We start from the raw sequence: 15,166 nt of genomic DNA, 5'->3' as shown, positions 1-15,166 counted from the left end.
AGAAGGAATGAAGGATGCTCAGCCTTCAGTAGGAGGAGTTCAAAACCTGATGGGACCTAACCCCCACCGTGCATGTGGTATGCCTGAGCTGTGGCTGGCTGTGGATGTGTCCTGAACAGAGCATTCTCATCCCAGCAGTAACAAATGTCAGCTGTGAGGCAGGATTATACAGCTTCAAAATAGAGCATGCTCTGTTGCCCTCCAGAATGTTAGCCACATCATCGGGTTTTATTCACAAAACTGCACAAGTCTCAGTCAAATTTGGCTTCTACTTGTATGAGTCTATGAAGAATTTTGCATTAGAGGGCCTGTACACATTCTGGATCACTACAGAAAGTCCATACTAACTACTTCTGATGTGGAGTCACTGCAAGTTGTTGTAGAAAGTCAAGGACGTGATTCTGCTTCCAATTATAAACATCCAAACCCCACTGTCTTTAGAGCATCACTTCGCCCTAAGGTTTATTTATGAGAGCACACGTTGATTGGGTGAGCAAAATTGTTAATTCTGTATGGTAAGCAGATCAAAAGGATAAAAGTACAAAGCATGATAAACTTGCTGAGTACAAGCCTGACTTATTCAATCCCTCTCTTCGAGAAGAATTTCCTCCATACTCAAGCAAAACAAAGACCAACAATAGTATTTAAAAGGGGGGGGGGGGGGGGGGGGGGGGGGGGGGGGGGGGGGGGGGGGGGGGAGAAGTTTTGCTAGCTGAAGGAGGTATGCTACTTCAAGAAAAGCAACTGCAACAACCAGCTGAAGGGATTTCAGAATCTAGTTACTTACAGAGAGCCTCTTCGGATGCTGACACTATATTTCCAAGGTGAAGAAGAAGAATCCTTACAAGGGTATTTAGAAAGAGCGTTCAAATTGCACATGCTTGGAGTTAGTATCCACAGACTTAATTTATTACGGTATTATAGCAATTTGGCATAAAATAACACCCAACACTATCATTTGTTTTAATATTTACCCTTCCAGCAGTACTGAAGGAATGAAATTAAATGGTTCCAGTTTTCTGATGTTTACAATACACTCGAAAGCACTGGAGTGCTTTTCACTTTCAAAACAAGTGATGCACACCGTTCCCGAGGAACGCAAGTATGCTGTCATGTGGCTGCGCTAGCACAGTGATACATCTGAAATGAAAATTAGAGGCCAGAATAACCAGAGACAGAATATAGTTTTGGGGAATTCTTTCATCCACTGCGGTTCTAGCACTTAAAAGGAATTGTTTTGGTACCAAAGGCTTTGGCAATGCCATTTCACTGACAAAAGTCAAATCATCTTATCCAATACTTGACTGGGTAATCGATAATCCTAGCCAGAAAGGGTTTGGATTACCACCCCCACTTTGTTTTTGCTTTTATCTTTTCTTCTCAAACTGAAATCCAGGACCTTTTCAGAGAAGAAGATTTCATTCTGACAGATAAAAGGAACATGATGTTTCCCTGTTAGGGTTGGCAGATTAAAGACAGGATAACATTAGGAAGCATCTCTGCACATAGAGCAACCCACCAAGACAGAAATCTGCATCCATACGTTGTTGTTAAGGAAAATTACGGTGACACATCACTGTGAAAAATCAAATATTGATGGAAAACACATCTCTTGTCTTCAAAAGTCATCTAAAAATCAGAGGAGGGAGATACATTATCCTGCTATCTCAAGGCCCAAAGTAGCACACATGTACACACACTCATGTACAGGTATATGTAAGGCATAGCTCTCGTGCATTTAGCCCTAATCTCCTGTGTAACAAATTTCACCATACAGAGAAATACACATATTTTGAAGAAGAAAAAAAAATTGTTTACAACATACCTAACAGGTGAAGCAGTTCCTTGCAAGTCAACATCAGGGGAAAGACACCATCTTCCATCACAAGAATGTTGCATTTTTGTGTAGTGATTTACAAGGCATTTACAAAAGGTTGACATATTTTAAATTCCAGACTAGGACCGCTAAAACTTGGCAAAGTGGGTCTCTGGTCTCAGAATTACCAATTTGTTTCTTAATACACAGTTGACCTGACTTCTCCACGGGGATAGCAGGCAGCCAGAAAGCAAGGACAAGGATGGGTTTACATTTGTGATTTTACTCTGTTCTTTTACTGGTAGACATTTAATCTTACAGAGAAGAGACACAAAACACTAATTATTAATGAGTGGAAGGGGCAGAGTAGCAACTGTGCTTTCTGAAAGCCCCAAATTCTTCTAATGTACTACATTTGGGGCTTCTTCCCTCTCCTTTTTCCTGCAGTACTTTCTGAACCATCACTTCAAAGGCTGTTTAGCTTATATCATAAACATCATTTTCTCCTGCCCTCAAGACACCGTCAATCCAAGTGAAGATACACCAGTGTGCTGTTGTCAGGGACACAGATGGTTGAAATCTGCACATCGATTCCACTGAATAGTTTTAACGTCGGATAAAGTAACCTAGCCCAGAATGAACTACATGTAAATGAGAAAACAAAGAGCAATCCTTTCTGTGCAGATTCAAGTAGCACCTGATATTCAAGAGCAATAACCTTAAGTCACAAGAAGCACCTTCCTTCGGTGGATCCATCTGGGATGGGAGCACTCATAAAAAGTATCGATTCAATGCCAGAACTGCAGAAATCTTATGGAGATGCTACGTATGAAAAGCTAAGCAGGGTTTTAGGAGGACTGCAGGGCTGATACCTGCTGTTTGGTCTATGCAATTCATTCTGGCAATGACAATAAGACGCTTGAAAAGAAAAGGTGCAGAGCCAGGCTCAAGCACAAGCTAAAGTCTACAGCGTCACAGAGGACTGAGCAGACATACAGCATGCATCATCTTATACCAGCTGCCTTTCCTACAGGCAGAATCCTTCCCTCCTCCTATGCACCAGGATCTTTGTCCTTTTTATAGCATTATTAACCTCACTAAACAGTTATTTCTCCTGTCTTTGGTAACTCTAGAATACAAATGAAAACCAGAGGGGGAGAGATGCAAGAGCCAGGAAAGATGCATAGAGTGAAACGAAGAGGAAGCAGAGAAAAGAGAAGAGAGCAGGGGAAGCCAAATGACACAGATGCAGTACCCACCTATAGCAATTGCACATGATCATAATTAAACTTTAAAAGAGGAAGGCATGAGAGAGATACTGGCAGGAGAGCTAAATGCTGCCAATATAAAAAAAAAAAAAAAAAAATCTATCTTCGGCACGCAGAAGAATTTAACAGAAAGGTGAGGTCAATGCTACAAGAACCCACAAGCATGACCACTATCCACCTTCCTCTGAGGAGACAAAGGAGCACATTAAGATGAAGATTTCCCTGGTAAAGCAAATGCTGTAGATGTGTTAAGTACAGAAAGGATAGAAAGGCAAGTTGCAGAGGGAGTGTGCATGCAAGCACACACCAAGAAGCAGCATCAGATTACATTTATAGGGCATGGGAGAGGCTAACAGAGGGGACTCTGGAAGAGAAACATAAATGACTTTGATAGCTAATCCTTAATTTGACTCAGTGACTTAATGAGAGGAAGAGAAATGACACAAAAGGGAAAAACAATAGGACAAAAAGGAATGGCTCAAGTCCCTTATACAGGCAGATTATTAACTTAGCAGGAAGCTAAACACCATCCGTGCTGGAGACAGAACCTCACTGCTGTTGCTCCTACTTCCAATTATTGTACAAACCCTCTCTTTACATTAGCAGTCCCACAAAAACAGCTGACTTGTCATAGATGTGGTCCATTCATCTGTTCCACATGAAGTTATATAGTGAACAAAACTTCTTTGGCCAAGTGGCATCACAAAGAACATTAGACCACAAACAACAGCAGAGCTGAATAGGAAACATAGAAATATTTATATTGAAAACACAATCTGTGGATAAATAATGCACTCTATAAAACATACAATGTTATGACTACAGGCACAGATGCAAGACATACACGAAGAAGGGCCAGATCTTCTACTGCGGTAAGGTACACTACACCATTTTATACCCTAAGGATATGACTTTCATATTTAGGGAACTCAAATCACAGCCAGCTAGAGGGGCTCCAGCACCCCGCCATGCCAGCAGGACATGGTTGGCCAGCTGTGGTCAGAGAACAAATGCACAGTGCTGAAGCCGCACCAACAGAGCCACGTGCTGAATTGTAAGTGTGCCTCTAGGCGTGGGATGTTTAGGTGCAAACTGCCCTTGCAGGAAAGAGACTGACTTATGGATGGCAGGGACCACAACGCAGCCCTATCCTCCCAGAAGCAGGATAGAAACTTTTATACTTTACACAATTTAAACCATGTACACTTTCCAAGTATCACTACATTTGGCTTGATCCCATTCTTGCTTTTTGAGTCTTCAGTACAGTCATTCACTGTGTTAAATAATCCAGACATAAGTTTCCAATACCACAAAAGCACTTTATGGACAGATGAGCTGCAAACTTTGGACCCAGGCTCATCTGGCCACGTGAACCCACATCTAAGACCAAGTCTGTGTCCTGCCTCCCTGATTATCTACGAGGGCATCCCTAAAAAAGTGCTTGAAACTCTCTTGGCTTGAGCAAAGCCACAGTCCAGGCAGATCTTTAGAGAGAGGAGTAGCAAAAGACAAATATTCATCTAAGTTTCTTCTTAAAAAGGTGTGACCTGGCAGGAATGGTCTGAGACTGTAACCAGCTAAACCCAGCTAGCCACACAATAACAGCAACAGGTTTGTCCGGAATATCCATTAATTAAAAGCCCATTAATAATCACAGCCCACCATACTTTCCTGACATTGTACTGCCTTATGCTCCAAGTCACTCATTTAAAATCCACATCTGTTGATCTGCTGGTATGCCCTAAATACCAATTTGAAACCATCAAATCCAGAGCCTCTGGCAATTATGCTCCACCATCATTATAATTAATCTTTCTTAGTTTGCATAGCATCTTTGTAGTAAAATGCTTTCTAGAGAAGAGACATTTCTGGATGGAAAGAGAACTGGCATGCTATCTGTTATTTATAATGAGTAAAAGTTAATACAAGTTAAACCCCTCAAATAAAACTAAAACCATCTGAAACCACAAAATAAGACTAAGAAAATCAAAGCCAACTTTATATATGACTTCAGAAAGAATATCATTCAGAAAGAGATTGCGGCAAATAAACAAATGTGTGAGTATACAAAAAAATAGTATGTAGATAATGATACTTCAGCTTTGTCACATTTTATGTCAGAGCCACTGCACATCTGTGGACAATGTTCCATGTCACATTTTGTGATATTAAGGCACAGAAAAGTCAAAGGTCAGACATCAAATCTATGGCAGGGTTGCTTCTCCATCTCTCATCTTACCCTCAAATCTGTTAAACCAAACCCTGAAATCCTAATACGATATCACACACAAAATTTCAGAGTAAGTTCAATATAGTCGCAGAAAGATTTGAATCCCAAATCAATAAGAGAGAATCTTAAAAGGAAACAAGGCAAGTAATGAAGAGAGAACAATTATAAGGCTTTCTATATGTTTGCACCCTTAGCCTGAAACACTCACAATCAATTTCTATATGAACTGTATGGCAATGTAGAGACTCTCAACTATTCAGCAAATTATTTTATAGTGACATGAATAATTTCTCCCATGTATATATTAATTTTGGTACATAAACTGTGTATACTAGTTGTATACATGCATATACTAATTGTATACAACAAAATTAGTTTTGGTAGTAGAGTAACAGAGTTGCAGTGCTTGGAAACTGCTTATCACACTTGTCAAAATCTCTGCAGAGAGTTGCCAATGGTCTATTTACTTTCCAGTTTGCCCTGGGAACTCAGTTATCTGTAAATCAGCACAGCACTTTCAGCTTCCATAGTTCTTGCCGATTTATAGCTGACCCCTTTACACAACATGAAAAAAAAAAAAGAAACCAAAACCCAGAGCAAGGCACATGAGACCATTATTTAGGTTTCTACATCAGCACTCAGAGACAGGACGCATCAGTTTTACAGCTACTTCAGCAAACTGAGTTATGCTATATTGCGTGCTCACCCCTACACGCTATACAAAGTGGGGTCCTATAGCGGAAAAATGACACTTTATAATTGTAAGCAGATTGTAATGCCTTAATAGCAACATACAAAAGGAAACAATTAAGATAAAGGAGCCTCTTTCCTCACACAGCTCATCTACTTTGTGGTACATGTAGGACAGACTCCAGAAGCTAGGACAACATCCTAGCCCTGCAAGAGAAGTTACACACCGAGTGCAGGGATCAATGCAGTCTGCAATTACTACTGCTGCTTCTAGTGCTGCGTGGTGTCGGAGCGGGACCAGGGCTGCAGAAGGCCCGAGTGCAGATGCTGCTTTGACTTTCCCCCAGTGTCATTTGGAGGTCCACAGCTGAGAGAAGGGGGATGCCAATTTTCAAATATTCTTTTTTTAGAAATGGGGGGGGGGAAAAGAAGCACTTCTCCAGTTAATGAATTTTCTTCCTGATAAATTTCAACTGTTGGCTGCAAAAATTCACACATTAGTGCAAAGATTAAAAAAAAAGCCAACAAATAAAAGAAAAAAAGAATTCTCTTTGGATGCAAGCTTGCATTAAGTCCAATATTACACAAATCAGCTACAGATACACTTATTCTAGAGCAGTATTTAAAAAACTTAAAGATATCAATCCAAAGGAGATATTTCACACTGAAGCTTTTTGCACATCCAGAATACTTGTTAGATTTCTTTGTTCTACCATAAGCCCACAGTGCCTCTTTAAGCTTACTACTTCTCACAATAAAATTTATTTGCAAAAATATGTGACAACACAAATTGTACAATGTAAGTAGCACTAATTCTTGGTGACATTTAGCAAACTTCAACAGAAACTCAAGAGGAAAACTTGAAAGCTATGAGTTTCACAATTAACTCAAAACCTGCAGCAGCCAAAGCAGCAGCAGTCAAGAGAGCTTTTGTTTTCATTTATGGGGCAGGGAAATTTATTCTTTTGTTTTGGAGGTGCTGAAGGGAGAAAATTAGATTCCTTTCTCCTCGAAGCATCTTTGCCACTCCACTGTTTGACAGAAATCTACTGGTCTCTAGGAAATGTTTAATCTGCTTTTTTGGAAGATGGGCAGATGTGACTGCCGGTAGCAAGTCATACAAATTCTAAACTGCTGTAAATCCATACAGGTCTATTGATTTTATTAGAACTAGATGTACAGAATAACTTGTCCTATACGGTTTCTCAGTAGAGAGTCCAGAGTACATACTCTGCTGGAAGTGGTCCACACTAAACACTGACCTCACTAAAAAGCATCAGGATCCCTATATTGTTCCTGAGGGCTAATGGAAACAAGCACTTAACATGTTTCTCATATTTTTGCAGTTAAAAGTGTCAATTGTGCCCTTTAAATCAGTAAAAAGTAAACTTATTAACCAACCTGAACTGAAATAAATAGTGAAATGATTTACATGAAAGCTGTTCCAGGCACAAATTTGTGAATAAATGGGGGCTGTTTAAAATAAGAAAAGAAGCCTTCTGTTTTCTTCACTCCTAGCCACGTCCTATCAAGATGTGATCAAGGTACATTGTAGCTGGCTGTCTCCAAGCAAATTACAGTAGGGGCTTTAGGGTCCTACTTACAGTTGACATGTAACTCCATCAATCACATTTGTTTTCATCAGAGATTACTGAAATCCCAAGACACTTTATGGTTCACCATACTTCACACATCCCTGCTCCCCTTTTCTAAAATTTCTTCACTAATAGAATATACATGAGGAAGAAAAAAAGTTTAATCTATATTAGTTTAAAGGCATAGCTTGTCAAAACAAGTTTTTCCTCCAGCTGACACTGAACTTTGTAATTGTTCCTGAAAGTTGTGTTTTAGAGACCATCTCTGTGCTAATTTTATGGAGATCGTGTTTTCTACATCCTGACTACATGCCTGCCTGTCTCCGAATAAACAGGAACATCATGGCTTTTTAAAAGACACATCTCTCCCTCCCTTCACATTTTTTATTCAGATATTTTGGCCCTCAGTTTTGTGAAGGCAAACTGCCATTTGACTTTGAGGAGCAAAACCTCAAGGACAAGGACAAAAGCACAAGGTGAAACACGCATGCACATCCTGAGTTTGACAAACACGCTCTGCAACTGCACTCTAGTACGCAGCCCAGATATGAGTTTTAAGTGAAGCAGGGGTTCAGGGAGAAGGGAAATCTTCCCATCCCTAAAGCTCTTGGGCATCACTTTCCTTCCACCCCAAGCACAAACATCTGAAAGAGCTACTTATAGAATAGTCCTGTGGATAAAGCACTCACCAAGGAAGTTAGAGGCCAGGGTTCAAACCCACACCTAACTCCCCGGAGACTGTTCTGCCTACCAGGCTTTTGAAGTGTCTTAAGTGGGGCCATACCCCTCGTGAAAGTGTATTCCTGTGCAGCCGAATACACAGAAGGTGGCAAGACAACAAAGCATGTTACAGGCTAGTGTCCAGGGCACACACCTGAGTGGGACAGGAGAGGGTGAAGCATGAGTGTAAATTAAAACAATTGACCAAAATTACAAAGATTTGACTCCTGCAAATAAAAGACCTAAATCGTGATGCAGTTTATTACAGAGCACGTACCAAGTCTGCTTAAATTCAGTACACATCTAACTATGCCTAGACTCAAAAAAGTAAAAGTTTCAAAATGAATAAAACTTTTTTTTTTTTTTAAAAGGATCTGAGGTGTCTCTGTGACTGAAGGTATATTATGGGTACATAAGTCAAGCTGAAAGACAGAAGGATAAACACCGGCCTGCAAATTATTGAATATGTTGTGAAGGATGCTCTCGGAAAACCTAAATATACCAAGAAATTTATTAGCTCACGTATAATCCCCATTAGAAGCCATCATCTCTGTGCTATGGGGATGCACTGCAGCTTTTGTGATACCTATGTTAGTCAAGCAGGCGAAAGGTCACCAATAAGAATGATCCTAGTATAATATTCAGATTTAATATTGCAAAATTAACATTCCTAAAGTCTAAGCAAGATAAGGTGATTAGAGTAAATAGTTCTCTCTTGCACATTTGTAGAGAGAATGAAGAGAAGTCACACCAGAAGAGGGAAGAGATGATTTACAGAAGAGACCGCTGGCTAGATGGAAAGAGGAGCAGAAATACGTGTGAACCATTTTCTGCAATGGCACAGCCTTCTTTCGATTTAAAGCTACCTTTTGTGTCAAGCTGGGAAGAAAGGGTCCACAAGGTATCAATACATCAGCATTTTGTTCTCTTCATGACCTTTCAGAGGTGAGCCCATCTGCCCCACTATGCAATTTCCCCTCTCCCCTTGCATTCCCCAAGAGGCAGCTGTTGGGATAATCACCTTCTTCAAGATCCTGGAGACTCAGAAAACACAAATAATGCACTAGGCCAGCAGTTCAGCACTCTCCTTCAATTACCAATATACGTAAGTCAGGAGAAGCAGGCAATAAAATATCCACTTTAAGGTAGACTTTAAGAGGCAGAAAAAACAAACCCACACATACACCCTCCTCTCCCCCACCACATAAAAGTACAAATTTGTTCTCCCCCCACCTTCCTCAAAACATCATCTAGCAAGGCAAACTTTTTAAAAAGAACAAAACATATATTCCTCCTTAGACTCTCCTGTATCAGAAGGGAAATTTATCATTCTGTGTGCCTCAGCAGTATTTTCTGCTTCAGTCTATATGCTTTCAAATTCCCTTCCAAACATAAAAGCAAAGCATCGATGAAAAGAAAATTGATGTCCCAACGAGCAAGAGCTCTTGCAGTGATTACAACCAAACAGCAATTGGCATGAACAGAGCCAACATTTAATACCATTTTAAGGTATAATTAAAAAGGAGAGCTGCTCAGAAAGGGCTCTTTACTATAAAATATGGTAGGTACACACTACAAATACTCCACCAGCTTCTTCCCATGCAGTGGAAGCCTAAAAACCTTCAGATGAAAATGTATGGTGGGTCTGCAGAAGCCCTTTACAATAACACTTAGGGGCCTTTCAGCACATAATAGACTTTGGCACCCTGCTCTCCCTGTCATTAAGGGTGGCACTGGGAAGATTTAGAGCTGGAGTTTGCCTCCTCCCTATCTCACAGAGCAAGTGCTATAAAAGGCTGGGGTACTTCCACTCCATGTCTGGTCACAGTCTGATTTAGGGGGATTTGATAGGAGGACAAATAAAAACAGATTTGTTGTTAGATGCCTTGTCTCCTGTTGTAGAGCTTGAGTAATACTGCAGTTTAAAAGGAGCTGTGGAGTGGAGAGGAAAACCAGAGTAGTTTAGCTGCAGAGCATGGTAACTGCAGAGATATGAGCTATTTCACTGAATGAAATAGGAACTTCATTGCTAGGAATTTACCGGTGCAAAGCAGGAAGGTATTCAGTTGTCTGGGGTTTGGTACACTTCTTTATTTCCACAAGAGCCAGCTGCAGCTGGAACCGGATCCAATTTTCCCTGTAAAGCCTAGGATCTAAGCATAATCTCAATGCATGTGAGTACCTGACTGCACCAACAGTGAAAACATAGGCATCACAGCCAACTGTCAAGAGCAAAGGTGTGTAATAACGTATAGGATAGGAGACTCAGTAAGATGTGCCCACACATCTGATGGCTGGGTCTTAACGCTGAACTGACAACCCCCTCAGGCACACTGAGTCCTCTTTTCTTCTTTCAGGACAAACGTATTAATCTCAAGGCACGGAAGCCAGGAATGGCTTTTGCAGTGTAGAAAAGCCCTTTATACAACGTATCAAGGCCTTTCAGCTTTGGCGCCCAGCTCTCCCAGTCATCACAGGTGGCACCTAGAAGATTTAGAATTGTCTCCATCTTTCACAGGGACTGCAGAAAATCTGTAGTTAATTAGTGGCTTTAGTCTCTCAAAACCATTTGCTGCAACTGGCCTGCAAGAGACAAAAATTTTCCAACTCATCTCTAACCCTTCAAATACAAACAACATTGTTTTCTATGCTAGAAGCCAAAGGAAAAACTTACCACCAGCAATCGTGGTGTTAAGTGAGGCACAAAGCAGGACAATTGCATCACAGAATTGCTGGAGGATAACTGTAAGGTGGAGTTTCAACACCTAAGAGAAAACAAACTTTCTGCAGATCAGCAAATTAAAATGCCACATATTAAAACTCTAGAACTCTCTTGGCTAGGGATTGTTCTGTAAGATTACATAGGCTTTTTTAAAATAAAATTATTTTGTCTGATGTGCAGTTACATACTTTCTGCCCAGTTTCACTGAAGACCTACAGGAAAAGATCCTTTTAAAATCCCTGTTCACTCTGTTCAGGCTAGGGAACTCTCCTCCCAAGGAACTGACAGCTTTAGTAGCCTCTCAATTTAGAAACATGTCACAAACCCTTTTTTCTGGAAAGCTCAGAAAGAAGTCTATATACAGCCTGCAGGAGCAGAGATGGCAAACTCTCATACTTCTTTTACTCCCAACCAGAGCCATACTAATGCAGCCATCCTTGCACAAAAGTGCAATCTCACCAAACTCTTGACACTTCCAAAACTCAGTACTTCCCTCCTCAAACACACACAGTAGTACTCTGGTTTATTCATTCTACTTACTAGCCAGCATTTTGGGTCATCAGATAAAACTGGGTCAAGGGAATATTCTAAAAGTAAATGCAGTTTTTCCAACAAGAACTGTAACACGTGACTCACTATTTTACTGTTTTAGAGAAAGTCAAAATCTAGGCTGTAAACAAGATGGGCACTACCATCTGACAGCCTGGTGCATACATCAATTGAAAGTATATGAGAAAAATAACCTATAAGAAAAAACTAAGTATAGAAACAAATGCTTCAATAATCTCAGCTAAAGAATAAAACCAGTTGTTCCAAAGTACGAGGCCTAAAAATTTATTTAGCCACAAGAGGGAGACAAATATACAGATGGACAGTATTTCACACTATATTCAGCTTTCACTGGGAGAAAGTTTTATGGAAAACATGGATGTGGTCAAGAGACACATTTAACTTTGATCTCATAAATGAATTTCCCATGCATTAAACTTAACAGGTACCTGGATCTAGTGAAATTCAAATCCAAGCCAGGATAGCTGCATTGATGCTTGCAGTAACAACATGACATTTCTTTGCATATGCCAATTCCAGCACAGTAAGAGAATATCAAGACCAGAGAGGAAATTGAATTTTCATTTTAAGCATCTTTTCTAGAAGATAGATAGATCTTGTTGCAGTGATGAAACAGTTTGGCCATAAAAATCAAACTTTTCTGAAACATCAGGGTTAAACAGAGTTCACAGCATTCTCAAGATACACTTTTATGACATCTATAAGCCTATCATATGTTATAAATTAATGGCAGATACAGCACATTCTAATTATACCACCCATGTCTATATCATTTAAGTAATAGCTCTAAAGGGTGGATTAAAATGATAAAAATCTAAGGAATGGCTGCAGACAATTGTGTGAGGTGCTACACCTCACAGATTTACAACCTACTGTACAATATCACCCTCTGCTGGGCATCAGTGAGGAGAATTTGCATGGCAGCATCTTAAGAGATTCCCACAATGCACCAGGGGCAGAACAAGACTGGTGGTGCCTTATTTGATTGAAGCACATCATCTGATGCACAGTTTAAAGCATTTAGGCTGTAAGATTTCTTTACAGCTCAGCATAAACTGATCAACTGACTTGATGGAACAAAACGGCAAGAGTACATTCAATGTGTGGTAAATAAAATAATCCAAGCACCTGGTCTTACAAGGCTCTGCCTCCCCCTCACCTGCTACGGCTCACTTTGAAAGCTCAGAGAACCCTATACAGCCAGGATTAGGCCCAAATTTGTCTTTTACTTTCAAATCTTAAGGTAAAAAGTTATTTTAAAGAGAGAAACTGTTTGGAAAAGAGCCATTTCACAATCCAACGAAAACAACAGAGAACTTAATCCTTACTTCATGTAATTCATACAAGCTGGTATTTGCAGTATCAGGCTACCCAGCACCACAGTTTGAAGTTGCACATCTGGCATTTGACATATCTGTAATACAACTGCAGCAATATAGCAAAACCTGTAAGAAAGTCCAGTAATGCAAAAGAGAGGGAATTGAAACTATTACCTTACCTGTGTTTCACAGGTGGACCAATATTTAGATCTAATATTACAGAACGTCACTCCATGGATTAATTCACTTCACATAAGGGGAACATGCATTCATGCCGTACGATGCAGGAAGCTAAGGAAGGCCAGGCTATAAATCCTGTGCTGTTGGGACAAGCCTGACCCCAGCTGTGGACAGTGGGAGGGTAGGAGGCAGCTGCCACCTGCCCACCGCCTCACCCACTGAAGCTGTCCCTAAAGAAAACTAGAGTTCCCCCAAGCAACACCATGTCTTTAGGTAGTTGCAGCAACTTCCTATGAGAGCATTTAGCAGTCCAGAGTAGCTAGAAGGCAGTGTGATTCACTCACAGCTCATTCTTCCTATGTCTCCATGCGGGCTTTAACCACTGGGGAAATCTCCTTTACACCAGGCACGGATCCACTAGCTCTCCAGCCCCAACATTTCCCTGGAGGCAGGCCTCGACTGGAGCCCTTATCTTCATCATTTGTTCATTTTATTTTAAAATTTTGCATTCTGACACAGGACCAATAATGCCAGAAGCTGCTGTATTTAACTCATTTTAGAAAGAACCGTCCGATTATACAATCCTATTCCGAACAAATCCATACAGGCTGCAATTTTCCCTGACTGCAGTGCATGCTGGAGGCAGCATGCGAAGATGTGCTACAGATTGCCAACCTCTCCAGAACCCCAAACTGCTGTGGTTTTAAGGTACACTGCACTGTGGAAACCAGATGCTGTAATATCCCCAAACTCTTAGATGCCCAAAAGAGATAATGCAACTGAATTTCTTTTTTGTTTCATGTATACGAACAGTAAGTTTTAAAATTATTTTTATTTCATTAAAAGATTAGTGTGGACTATATGCCATAGCAACACTTAAAAAAGCATGAAACAATGAATGCTGCTAGAAGAAAACACATACACTTTCTAGACAAGTCTAGATTTCAAATTTTTTTTTAAGTTCAGGCAATCAAGACTATTTGTGGACTTTTTAATCCACTGTGAATGGGAGATATGCAGGTCAAACGTTTTATGAACCTGCTTTCAAGTTAAGACTCTATTTACTGATTCAGGTTAAATGAGCATAAATCAAGGCTAAATTGAAATCAAAGTGATTATTTCAGTTTGCATCATATGAGTTTAAAAATGCATCTATAAAAAAACCCAAACACTCGCGAATGCATGTATGAATTGATCAAAAGTGTGAGAAAATACACTAGCTCTCTTTAAACCTCTTGCAGGCAGCCAGATAGGACAGACCACAAACAATTCATTCCTCAAAGATAGATGTACAAGCACGCTTTTAAGCTAATACTTATTTTCTTTATTCTCAAAAAGTCTAATGTTTAATGTTGGAGAAAACATTGATTCTTTATCACTGCCATATGGATTAGGGTCTAAGAAACTGTTTGTTTAGCAACAGACTGAAAACAAAATAACCATCACCCTTATACGACCCCTAATTGTGCGAGGAACCTCACTGGTGCTAGATGGGTGGCTCATGTGCGCAAGGGTGGCAGAATCAGGACCACACAATTTTCCCGATGAGCAAGAAGTTATCCCCAGTCTACAGATTTTCTTTCTAGGCTGCAGAGAAGTAAATAACTTCTGTAGTGTGAACTGTGGAGTAAAACTCTGCATCATCAAAGTCTTGTAAGTGAACCTAATTTGCCTGTGTTTGAATTCCCAGTGAACAGTACAACCCATCTTTGCCTAGAAGAAACTAAGCCAACAGCAGCACCAATCTCAATTTTATTCAAAACCACAAGTCATGCCTTGAGGATATAAATTTATCCCCTCCCTTTCCCATCAACACACATGTTTTGCCACTCGCCTTGGGAAGCATGTTATTAAAAAAAATTCATTTCCCCCTTGGATACATTTTTATATTGTATACTAAATTATGCATTTAAAATCAAATAAAAAGAATTTACTGCCTTAAGATTACTGCACACATCAGAAAGCTCTCTGTTTCTAAATTTTGGAAGAATTTTCCACCTTCCCACCCAAGCCAAGCAAACATCCAGTGTTGTTACAGCTGAAGCAGTGGGGAAAG

The sequence above is a fragment of the Gymnogyps californianus genome, chromosome 6, assembly GCF_018139145.2.
Source record: "Gymnogyps californianus isolate 813 chromosome 6, ASM1813914v2, whole genome shotgun sequence".
In the NCBI taxonomy this organism is placed as follows: Eukaryota; Metazoa; Chordata; class Aves; order Accipitriformes; family Cathartidae; genus Gymnogyps; species Gymnogyps californianus.
This window is presented reverse-complemented; position numbering follows the sequence as displayed.